Below are 12,395 nucleotides of genomic sequence, written 5' to 3' on the forward strand. Positions count from 1 at the left end.
TACATTGTGAAGTATCTCCAATTGTGCTCAAGTTTGGTAGACATGTTCCAGTACTCCAAGGATGCATCCACACCAAGTGGTACACCAAGGAGAATAGAGGAACTTGTCCTAAAACCCTCAAAACCCTCTCTGTTGATTTCTGACTTTGACAAACTTTACATTATAAAGTTTGTCCAATTGACCTCAAACTTTTTGTGCATGCCTAAATGCTCAGATCATGCCCCTACACCAAATATTGGATTTGTGGGAATTTATTTGAATAGGGTTCTAAGCAGAAACCCATTTTGCCCATATCTAGGGTTTTCGAAGTCTACATTGGAAAACTTATCCAGCAAATCCCAAATTTGGTGTGCAAGCCTATTTTCATCTATTATTTGATCCTGTTAAGTTTCATAGCCATTGGAAGCCATCTGGTAGCCTAACCACAGATCAAACACCTTGTGTGCACTCACTAATTTGGCTTCTATTGCCCCTTCTACTTTTACCCTTGAGCTCAACTTTCTACCACAGCCTAACATAGTTACATTTCACCTCTAGTAACTTTCCCATGGCCACTGGTCAATTATTTGGTAAGGACCCTTTGTAACTCTCTCTCATTTTTACCCTTGGTAGCACTGTTTGACCCTTCTTTCCATTCTTCTGCTTAAGCTATCATCCCCAATTCTTTCCAGATCCTCTCTAGTGTCTCAATGCATCATTTCAAATCAATTAATGGCATGCTCATGTGGAGAAAATGAGCAGCACCTCCTCAAGTTCATTTCTGGCTGAAATGTGGCTTTGTACAGCAAGTATTAGCTACACTTGTTTTCTTGAGCTGCAACTTTGCAGTCTTGTAGTCCTTCTATAAACAAGAGTGCTAGACATGTTTTTATTCCATTATCTCCCAAGTCTGTGCCCTATCTACCCACCTTAAGTTTGCTGTTGCAAACTTAACAGTAGTCAAACCCATTGTTAAACAGCCTCAAATGCTTCCAAACTCCAGAGTCACCCTCCAAACCCTACTGGCATGCGTGTCTACCCCGTGCTCTCAGAGTTCCAGAGAGCTCCTGAGCTCTCTCCTCTTCCCCCTCTCCATATGGTTTTCCCCGAGTGCCTAGAGCCTCAGATCCTCTTCCCTGAGTCCCTTCTCCCTCCTAGTCACCCTCGGAGCCTCCCCTTTGAGCTCCCTAACTTTCTCCTCTCCTCCCACGGCCGCCATGAAAAGCTTCGGCCGAGCTTGAGCTCAAGCTCCCTCGGCTCCCCCCTCCTTCCCATCTAGCTACCCCCAGAGGTACCCCAGGGCACCGCACCCCCTCCCTCGAACTCCTCTGGGCCCTCCTCCTCCCTGCAGGCGCCGAGGGCATTGGCGTCGTCGGCCTCCCGCGGGTGCGCGACGGCTCCCCATTGCAGCCCTTCGCAGAGGCCGTGCGTGTGGGGGAATGGAGGCGGTGAGGTGCCTTGAGCTCGCCGGTGCTCCTCCTCGGGCCGGGAACGGCCTGAGACACGGCGCCGCGCGGCCATCTCTCCCTCTCCCCGAGGTTTCCCTACCCCAGCGCAAGGAGGAAGAAGCTCCTGCCAGTGGGGTCGGCAACCCCACTGGTCAGCGTCTTGGGCGTCGGCCGGGCCCGTCAGCAAGGATAAGTGGAGGCGCTTTCAGCGCGCTGCGCCTCCCCCATTCCGTAATCGTATTTTGGCGAGGGGCTTCAGCGTGTCCCTTCGCTGGTGATCCAAGCAAGTGGGCCGGCCCAGAGGCTTATCTGACGCCTGGTGCGCAAGATAGCCTTCCCCCCCCAGAAGATGAGCTCTTTTCCTTTTATTCCCCTCCTTAACTTGTAAATTCCACCATAAAATCATTCTGACTCCAAATTGCATGATTCAAATTTCTGCAGGTCCCAAAAATCAAGCTCTATCTGAATATATGCCTTGCAAATTTTTCCAAGAAAACTTTCTGTGATATTATTATTCAAATGCAGATTTGAATATATTTAGCCCACCTTTCTAAAATCCTGTAGGGTTCATTTCAACTCCAAATGGAGTGACTAAAATTTCCAGAGACTTCTAAAATCTTTCTCCATTTTTGGAACCATGGTCAACATTTTTGTGTGACTTCTTTCTGTTGCAATAAATAAATAGCTCTCTTTGATATTTATTCCTCATTGAAAAATCTCTAGGATAATCATTTCAACTCCAAATCCAGTGAAACCACTTCCTAAATATTTCTAAAATCCCTCTCTGTTAAATGGGTGCCTCCACTCATTTTTAACAGAAAGATTTCTGTTGGCCTATTCAATGGCCATCTATTGCCTTTCCATTCATTCAAAAATCATTGATGACCCAAATAACCTATATCAAACTTCGGGTATTTTTCTTATGACTAGAGAGGTCCAAGAAAAATATAACTTCTATTTATAAAAGTCTTCTATTCTGCTGGATGTGTGGCTTACTATGGTTACTTCCGACGTAGTTAACGGTAGACGGAGTATTCGGGGACGGAGCGGAAGACCTCGAAGACCCCGAGGACTTACGTGAGCAAGGCAAGCAGCCCTTTTGCCATGACTTAAGTAAATAGAATGATGCGTTCTAGAATAGCAAGTATTTTCCGTTGCATGGGATCACAGTGCCGGTTCATCATTGATGTGATGGTACCGAAGGCTTCTTCGAAGCACTTGAATTATAGTAGTGATAATCACATGGCTCCTCGGAGCACAAATATGATGAGCTTGATCCTACCATCTACGAGGATCATGCTACTGTCATGTTGACTAGTAGAGTATAATCACTGCATTGAACTTGACCCTACCACGTGAGGGTCATGATATTATCATGTTGACAAGTAATATTAAGGCATATTATCATGAGCATGATGATGAGTTAAATAAAGAGTTTATGAAAACCCCGTCGGGTGCCACTAATGCCCGAGGGTGATGATGAGTTGGTGATCACTCTTGGTGAAGTGATGCACCGGTGATTTTGGTGTGAGTATGGTTTCGGAAATGGATTAGATTTATGATGTGTCGACCGTCCCAACCTTACCAGTGCGACCATGATACCCCTTTATGGGACGGGGCTTTGTTGATTACTCTGGTCGGTGCTAGCAAAGAGCCACATTACTAGTCGCGGGAGTGATTGGTGTCACTCTCGTGATGGGGTCGTGCCAGGTAGGACGACTATGCCATTATTATGAGTTCCAGGCACACCGTTGGTCCCTGCATAGTTGATACAGTCCAGAGTCGGTGCTCGTAAGACGTACAACATGTGGGCTGGGTACCAATCGAGTGGATCTCATTGTCTAGTATCGTCAGGGGAAAGATGATGATCGGGTACTTACCTCGGGTATATGTGATATACCGCGAGTCGTGGATGACACGAAAGTTTCCCGTTTCTCGTCGGTCCAGCGTACTACCTCTACAGAGTGTAAACTATTTGAATAGCCGTGTCCACGGTCAAGGACAGTTGGGTGGTGCTGCTTAAACTACGTCCTGAGTTTCCGCATAAACCAAGTGTGTGTGCGTGGTGTTAAAAAGGTGTTGTTATAGTTATGATAATCACTATAATATGATCAATTCCGATGACTTGGCATATAGGGTAAAACCGGATGGTTTAGCCCTCACTAATACATTGAGATTATGACAAGTCCGATGACTTGGCATATAGGGTGAACCCGGATGGTTCAGCCCTTAGCAGATTTGTTGATATCTGTACCCTGTTCTTCCAAGTAATTCTTTAACCTGATGCATATACATGATCATTCCACCCAGATGAGTTATACTAGAGATGCATGATACTGTTATCCTTCAATTTCATTGTTCGTATCATGGGTTGTTTGCGAGTACATTCAAAGTACTCATTGGCTTGCCACTTGTTATTTCATTGACCAGGTGTGAAAGGAAGGATGTGGTGAAGATTAACTCGGTGACGTTCTTGCGAGCTAGGATGCTTCCCAGTCAGAATGCCTGTAGGTTAAGGCTGATGGCATGGGTTCATGCTTTCAACCAATAGTTCCGCTATTGGTCTAGTTTGGTGCTTTGGCCGTTAAGGCCCTATGTATGTAAGACTCGACCGAAGTGGTCATTTATTGTATCAAACGGTATGTATGGATGTAAGACTCTATTATTCAGTATCTGTGTTCAGTGAGCATTGATCCATGGGATCACTGGGCACGGCGATCTCGACTTACCAGTCGGGGTGCCCATAGAACTGGTATGAGAGCCATCCTGACTATGGGAAGCCCTTAGTTAGCATGGACGTTAGTTAGGATAAAACTGCTTTCCAGATCCTTCGAAATACTTACAAAACTTACATATTTCCTCAACTCTCCTAAAAATTCAAAGAAATTGAAGGTTATGCTCTAGCCTTCCACTTTTATTTTCTTGACACTCCTCGTCTACTTTTTCAAAACTGCAAACAGTCGCTAGTACCTTATGCCCTTCTGACCACGGGATAAATTGAAATCCTCGTGGGCAGCCCGAAAGGAAGAAACCTTCCCAGACAAACACCTGTGCTGAAGGACAGAAAAGACAGCTCTACGACCAGACGACATCAACAGTAGTACCTCCATGAGGAACAAGGTTAACGAGGCTTAGAAGATGGTGAAACCCTGGGCACTATTCTAGAGTGACGCCACTCTTGCCTACGATAATCTGGACATAATATATATGCAAACCTTGATCTGCATCACTAATAGAGAGACCCTGTCAGTTATAAATAATTGTGTCGACGACCACCGGTGGATGAGAATCTTGCCATTTGGTCCGCCTCACCTTAGTGAGCAGGAAAACGGTTCTCTTCATCCCCCGCTCTAGGTGTCGATATCGCAGTTAGTATGATTGACAAATCAGAACTCCATCATGTCATGCAAATATCAGTGCATGAAGGTGTCCACCTGAGACTCTCGAAGCCTCAGAAGAAAAGAAGACGCTGACAAAATCACGAAGACAAGAGGAGACCCTGTCAGTGACAGCAATGGAGAACCACCTTCGTCAGCAACTTCTGAGACGAGAAGACAACCAGAGTTCCTTACAACTCAAGCGAATTGCTTCAGCAAGCGGCAACAAGAGACATGACAACACCCAGAGAAGGTCCAGAAGACTTAGCGGACTCCTCTCCGGAGCAAGAAGCAAGCACGACTGTTGAGTCCCAGAACCTAGGATAGGATGAGTCGTGAATCCCCTATGCGAAGTCGAGTCCGTGGAATGGTTCGGATGGACCATGTTGTGTGTTGCTTGTTTTTGTTGTTTGTGCTTTGCTATAAGTCGCACTTTTGCTTAGGCAACAAGCATGCGGTTATATCTCTTGTCTTATTTTGATGTTCAAAATATATTTTAACACTTGTTTGAGTTGATTTTTCAACGCTTGTTTGATTGCACCGAGACCCTTAGACACTCCCCTCTGTGCTCTCTCTCTCTTTCTCTCACCTCTCTCGACAACTGAAGACAGCAAGACAAGATGCGCCAGCGATCCGCTTCAAAGGTGACTGACATTGAAGGCACCGACTGTGCCAAGCTTAACCACACCCAACCCGTAGGAGTGTGTTTTCCCCTCGAGATTGGAAAACCACACCAGACCGGACTAACCTCCACAAGCCTTTCCGGCTCAAATTTTCTGGTCACGTGTCTAGTACACGTACTTGCCAGAACACGTGTAGGTCCCCGTTAAACCCCACTGAGCACCGGGTTCTCAATGAAACAAGTGATCACCGTGAACAAGTATCCTTCCATCTCAAGATAGAACTATAACCTTGATGCCATAAGAGGACCAATCTCTGATATGAGAGCATTAGACTAAGATTGTTGCGAGGATAATAGATGTCTTGAGGATATAGCTAGACTATTTTGGTGGGTCGTGAGACCCTTATACAGTAGGTGGATTTGGTGGAACAAGTTGATACAGTAGTATAATCTACATAATCTGGAGTAAGATTGGATTTAGTAGGATGATTATGATCGTGAACTTTATTCTTGGTGGTATGCATGACTTTACCTAGTAGTTGGCATGATCTGGTGCGTTTTCCTAAGTAACTTGGAGTATCAAGTAGACTTCTTATTGGATTTGAGTCTTGGATTTAAATAGGTAATCTTAATAGAGTATTGAGGATGACAAAGACCACATGGTTCGGAGTAAATTGGATTTAGCTCGTTAATCTCGATCATGATACCATGTTTCCTCGGTGGATATAGAGTGCGTATACTTGGAGTTGTCAATTGATTTACAACCGATGTGGTTTGGCCTTGGAAATTAGATGGCCATGATTATTGAAGTTGGTGGATATACTACCACGTAATTCTTGCAGTAATATGTGAGTTATGGAGACTCTAAGAGGCTATGTAGAACCCCATCAATGTTGGATTTGTAGGAGTGACACGCCCAGTGATGATTGATCGGATTGATGGATCACTTGATCAGATTCATTGGAAGGAAACAAAATATTGGATTGGTCTACTACGTGTTTCCTTAATATAGTAGTGTAGCACCCTGTCCGTTGGATGACTTAGGTGGACAATAGTATTTATTGTGCCTCAGATTCAATCGTGGTAGCTGTGTGTCTCCCCAAGGTCCTTGCATAGTAATACATGTACAGTTGGGGCTACGCCATACTTGTAAGAGTTTGGGTTTAGTTCTTCCCTCAACCCGGAGTTGACTAGCTTGAGCGGTGTGGAGTTGACCCACGTAGGATGATACCCTCGATGAGATGAGGTGATGTTGTCTCAAGTTAGCGCTCGAACTAGTGGCATCTAAGGAATGTGCTTAGAGATAAGATGATAACCGTTCGCCCTGATCCTAAGTTCCTTAGGACCCTAAAGCTTCGCTGAGCCACAAGATGGACGGACTACGACCATAGAAGACGACTCTAAGTCGTTGAAATGTGGCCAGTACCCACCCATAGCAAGTTCCGTTCTCCTCGCCTGACCCATGTGCACTGCGGTTATGTCGTGTTTGGGAAGGTATGATGTCATCCTCACTGATGACATACTTACTCACCCAGTAGGAGGAAGAACACCTTAGTACTGTTTGGACGAACCCGGGAACGTCGATCGTCATACCTCTCGAGGGTACCGTGATATCTCGAGAAGGTGGACTTCTCGAAGCAATCCCAAGACGAGGAAGTCTATCCTACTCGAGACGAGACAAAGAACTGTCGTGGCAAGGAAGCCACGACAACGGCAATGAAGCAACAAGAAGCCTCGACGACACAAAAGAACGACACATTTTATTGCAACTCCAACATCGACTACGCCGACCACAACATGCTAGGCAGTAAGGACAGACCCACTGGGAACAACCTCTACCGGACCACAACTGCGCCTATGACCACACATCACACCAGCGCTTAACCATTTGCCACTATGACACACCTCGATTCCTTCGTAGGCAGAGACCGCAAGGACACCACTAGCACACTAACACCCCGCTTGCGCCGAGCAGGCGCCTAATCATCATGAACCCTGCCACCACGGAGTGCCACCGTGCGGGCGGCCGCATCCTGGCGATCATCGTGGACAATCGGACAGTACAGCACCGAGACCCCGACCAGCAACGCCACCATCCCGGACAGGAAGATGATGAGCCATCCCGGAGTCTCGTCAGCCATTGGCATCCTTCCTCGAGCACCTGCAGTAGAAGAAGAAGAGGACCGGAGCAGAGTAAGTGGTGAGGCTGCGTGAAGAACGAGAAGGACTCCCTGGCCAATTTATAACCAGGACCGGAGAGCCACTAGCCAGGCCACCAGCCCCGTTTGCCGCTCGGTCGTCGGTGCTCGCTGGGAATCCCAAAGCAGGGCCGACATACCAGGCCCGCGAGGTGAGTGCTTGCTGCGCCGGCAGATGGCTCACCGCACGCCATCGTAGGGCGTCCCCGGACACCGTACACCCTAGGCATCGCAAGTGGAGACAACACCCGGGGCTCACCCAAGAAAGAAGAACCAGAGGTAGAAGAAGAGGCTGACGGCGGACCCTGGTCCCACTTGTCAGCCGGAGCAAGTAGCAGGCAACAGGTACGGCTAGCAACCAAATGTGGCAACCTCCCCTTTCTCCAACATCCTCATAGAACCCTAAGGCACCAATAAGTGGTATTCTTGAGGTGACCCCATGAGACCACATTTGGATTATCGCTGCTAGTAAGTCCTGCAGCATAGCAGGAGCATACCCTTGTTTCCGTCTTAACAAATCTCGGGGACGAGATTTTCTTAAGAGGATAAGGTCTGTCACATCCCAGTTTTGGCTTTCCTGACTAACTAACTTATTTCAAAATTTAGGACCAATTAAATTTTTTGTGAATGCTTGTGATGCTTGGAGTGACTATTGTTTGCCTGTTTGCTTGAATGCATGTGATTGCTCCCCATTCATTCTTGCCATTCTCCTAATCACCTCCTCACTCCATGATCTCCTCCCTAATGATCATTCCATGTGTTTTGAACAAATATCTATTTTTACCAAACATTATTTTCACCAAAAAGCTTTCATTTGAATTAAACTTTGAAACCCCTGAGAGGAGGTTTTTACTACAAGTCCTCAAATTAGGGAGTTTATTTTGCACCAATTGTTTTATTTAAAACCTATTATCAAAATGACTTCCAAAAACAATATTATTATTATTTTAAAGGTTATTTTATTATTTTATCTAAAAGCCCTTCTGTGAGGCCAGAATTGGTCTCCTATGAAGGAAAGCTATTTTTATTGCCTTAAAAATACTTAAGAAATTTAGGGAAACTCACTGGATATATTTATTCCATATTTATGAGTTTCAACACATGGTCATGTTCAAAATATTGGGCAAAACCCACCAAAACCATTCTTGTCTATTTCAAGCTTTTGGAATATCTCTATAAGAAATATTCTCAATAAATTCCAGTAAAATTCTAGCATGTCATCTATGATATTCTTGATGGTCTTGCCAAGTTTCATTTCAATCCAAGTTGATTTGACTCCCCTAACCCCTCTAAAACCATATCTGTCCAGAACCAAATTTGAGCAACTCTACATTGTGAAGTATCTCCAATTGTGCTCAAATTTGGTAGACATGTTCCAGTACTCCAAGGAGGCATCCACACCAAGTGGTACACCAAGGAGAATAGAGGAACTTGTCCTAAAACCCTCAAAACCCTCTCTGTTAATTTCTGACTTTGACAAACTTTACATTATAAAGTTTGTCCAATTGACCTCAAACTTTTTGTGCATGCCTAAATGCTCAAATCATGCCCCTACACCAAATATTGGATTTGTGGGAGTTTAGTTGAATAGGGTTCTAAGCAGAAACCCATTTCTGCCCATATCTAGGGTTTTCCAAGTATACATTGGAAAACTTATCCAGCAAATCCAAAATTTGGTGTGCAAGCCTATTTTCATCTATTATTTGATCCTGTTAAGTTTCATAGCCATTGGAAGCCATCTGGTAGCCTAACCACAGATCAAACACCTTGTGTGCACTCACTAATTTGGCTTCTATTGCCCCTTCTACTTTTACCCTTGAGCTCAACTTTCTACCACAACCTAACATAGTTACATGTCACCTCCAGTAACTTTCCCATGGCCACTGGTCAATTATTTGGGAAGGACCCTTTGTAACTCTCTCTCATTTTTACCCTTGGCAGCACTGTTTTACACTTCTTTCCATTCTTCTGCTTAAGGTATCACCCCCAATTCTTTCCAGAGCCTCTCTAGTGTCTCAATGCATCATTTCAAATCAATTAATGGCATGCTCATGTGGAGAAAATGAGCAGCACCTCCTCGAGTTGATTTCCGGCTGAAATGTGGTTTTGTACAGCAAGTACTAGCTACACTTGTTTTCTTGAGCTGCAACTTTGCAGTCTTGTAGTCCTTCTATAAACAAGAGTGCTAGACATGTTTTTATTCCATTATCTCCCAAGTTAGTGCCCTATCTACCCACCTTAAGTTTGCTTTTGCAAACTTAACATCAGTCAAACCCATTGTTAAATAGCCTCAAATGCTTCCAAACTCTAGAGTCACTCTCCTGCGTGTGTGCCTTAAGTGCTGGACAGGTTTTGCTGGCCATTTGGACCCTGTAGACACAGGTGCCCGTGGTGACCGCCACTCTGGCCTGCACTAATGGTGCTCTGCGCCGTTTTCTTGTTCTCTAGCTCGTGTCCCGCAGCTGCAGTATGCCCCAGCATGTCCCAGAGCATCCCCTTGACCGTTCAAGCCATCTCCATGCATTAGCTACCCTCCAAACCCCACTGGCATGCCTGTCTACCCCGTGCTCTCAGAGTTCCAGAGAGCTCCTGAGCTCTCTCCTCTTCCCCCTCTCCATATGGTTTTCCCCGAGCGCCCAGAGCCTCAGATCGTCTTCCCCGAGTCCCTTCTCCCTCCTAGCCACCCTCGGAGCCTCCCCTTTGAGCTCCCTAGCTTTCTCCTCTCCTCCCATGGCCGCCATGAAAAGCTTGGCCGAGCTGGAGCTCGAGCTCCCTCGGCTCCCCCCTTCCCATCTAGCAACCCCCAGAGGTACCCCAGGGCACCGCACCCCCTCCCTCGAACCCCTCCGGGCCCTCCTCCTGGCTGCAGGCGCCAAGGGCAATGGCGTCGTCGGCCTCCCGCGGCTGCGCGAGGGCTCCCCATTGCAGCCCTTCGCAGAGGCCGTGCGTGTGGGGGAATGAAGGCGGCGAGGTGCCTTGAGCTCGCCAGTGCTCCTCCTCGGGCCGGGAACGGCTGGAGATGAGGCGCCGCGCCGCCATCTCTCCCTCTCCCCGCGGTTTCCCTGCCCTAGCGCAAGGAAGAAGAAGCTCCTGCCAGTGGGGTCGGCAACCCCACTGGTCAGCGTCTTGGGCGTCAGCCGGGCCCTTCAGCAAGGATAAGTGGTGGCGCGTTTTGGCGTAAGCGTATTTTGGCGAGGCGCCTTCGACATGTCCCTTCGCTGGTGATCCGAGCCAGTGGGCCGGCCCAGAGGCTTATCTGACGCATGGTGCGCAAGATAGCCTTCCCCCCAGAAGATGAGCTCTTTTCCTTTTACTTCCCTCCTTAACTTGTTAATTCCACCATAAAATCATTCTGACTACAAATTGCATGATTCAAATTTCTGCAGGTCCCAAAAATCAAGCTCTATCTGAATATATGCCTTGCACATTTTTAAAAGAAAACTTTCTGTGGTATTATTATTCAAATGCAGATTTATTCTGCTGGATGTGTGGCTTAGTATGGTTACTTCCGACGTAGTTGACGGTAGACGGAGTATTCGGGGACGGAGCAGAAGACCTCGAAGACCCCGAGGACTTACGTGAGCAAGGCAAGCAGCCATTTTGCCATGACTTAAGTAAATTGAATGATGCGTGCTAGAATAGCAAGTATTTTCCGTTGCATGGGATCACAGTGCCAGTTCATCATTGATGTGATGGTACCGAAGGCTTCTTCGAAGCACTTGCATTATAGTAGTGATAATCACATGGCTCCTCGGAGCAAAAATATGATGAGCTTGATCCTACCATCTACGAGGATCATGCTACTGTCATGTTGACTAGTAGAGTATAATCACTGCATTGAACTTGACCCTACCCCGTGAGGGTCATGATATTATCATGTTGACAAGTAATATTAAGGCATATTATCATGAGCATGATGATGAGTTAAATAAAGAATTTATGAAAACCCCGTCGGGTGCCACTAATGCCCGAGGGTGATGATGAGTTGGTGATCACTCTTGGTGAAGTGATGCACCAGTGATTTTGGTGTGAGTATGGTTTCGGAAATGGATTAGATTTATGATGTGTCGACCGTCCCAACCTTACCAGTACGTACGACCACGATACCCCGTTATGGGCGGGGGTTTGTTGATTACTCTGGTCGGTGCTAGCAAAGAGCCGCATTACTAGTGGCGGGAGTGATCGGTGTCACTCTCGTGATGGGGTCGTGCCAGGTAGGACGACTACGCCATTATTATGAGTTTCCAGGCACACCGTTGGTCCCTGCATGGTTGATACAGTCCAGAGTCGGTGCTCGTAAGACGTACAACATGTGGGCTAGGTACCAATCGAGTGGATCTCTTTGTCTAGTATCGTCAGGGGAAAGATGATGATCGGGTACTTACCTCGGGTATATGTGATATACTGCGAGTCGTGGATGACACGGAAGTTTCCCTTTTCTCGTGGGTCCAGTGCACTACCTCCGCAGAGTGTAAACTATTCGAATAGCCGTGTCCACGGTCAAGGACAATTGGGTGGTGCTGCTTAAACTACGTCCTGAGTTTCCGCATAAACCAAGTGTGTGTGCGTGGTGTTAAAAAGGTGTTGTTATAGTTATGATAATCACTATAATATGATCAAGTCCGATTACTTGGCATATAGGGTAAAACCGGATGGTTTAGCCCTCACTAATACATTGAGATTATGAAAAGTCTGATGACTTGGCATATAGGGTGAACCCAGATGGTTCAGCCCTTAGCAGATATGTTGATATCTGTACCCTGTTCTTCCA

Source organism: Hordeum vulgare, chromosome 6H, assembly GCF_904849725.1.
Source record: "Hordeum vulgare subsp. vulgare chromosome 6H, MorexV3_pseudomolecules_assembly, whole genome shotgun sequence".
NCBI classification, from domain to species: domain Eukaryota; kingdom Viridiplantae; phylum Streptophyta; class Magnoliopsida; order Poales; family Poaceae; genus Hordeum; species Hordeum vulgare.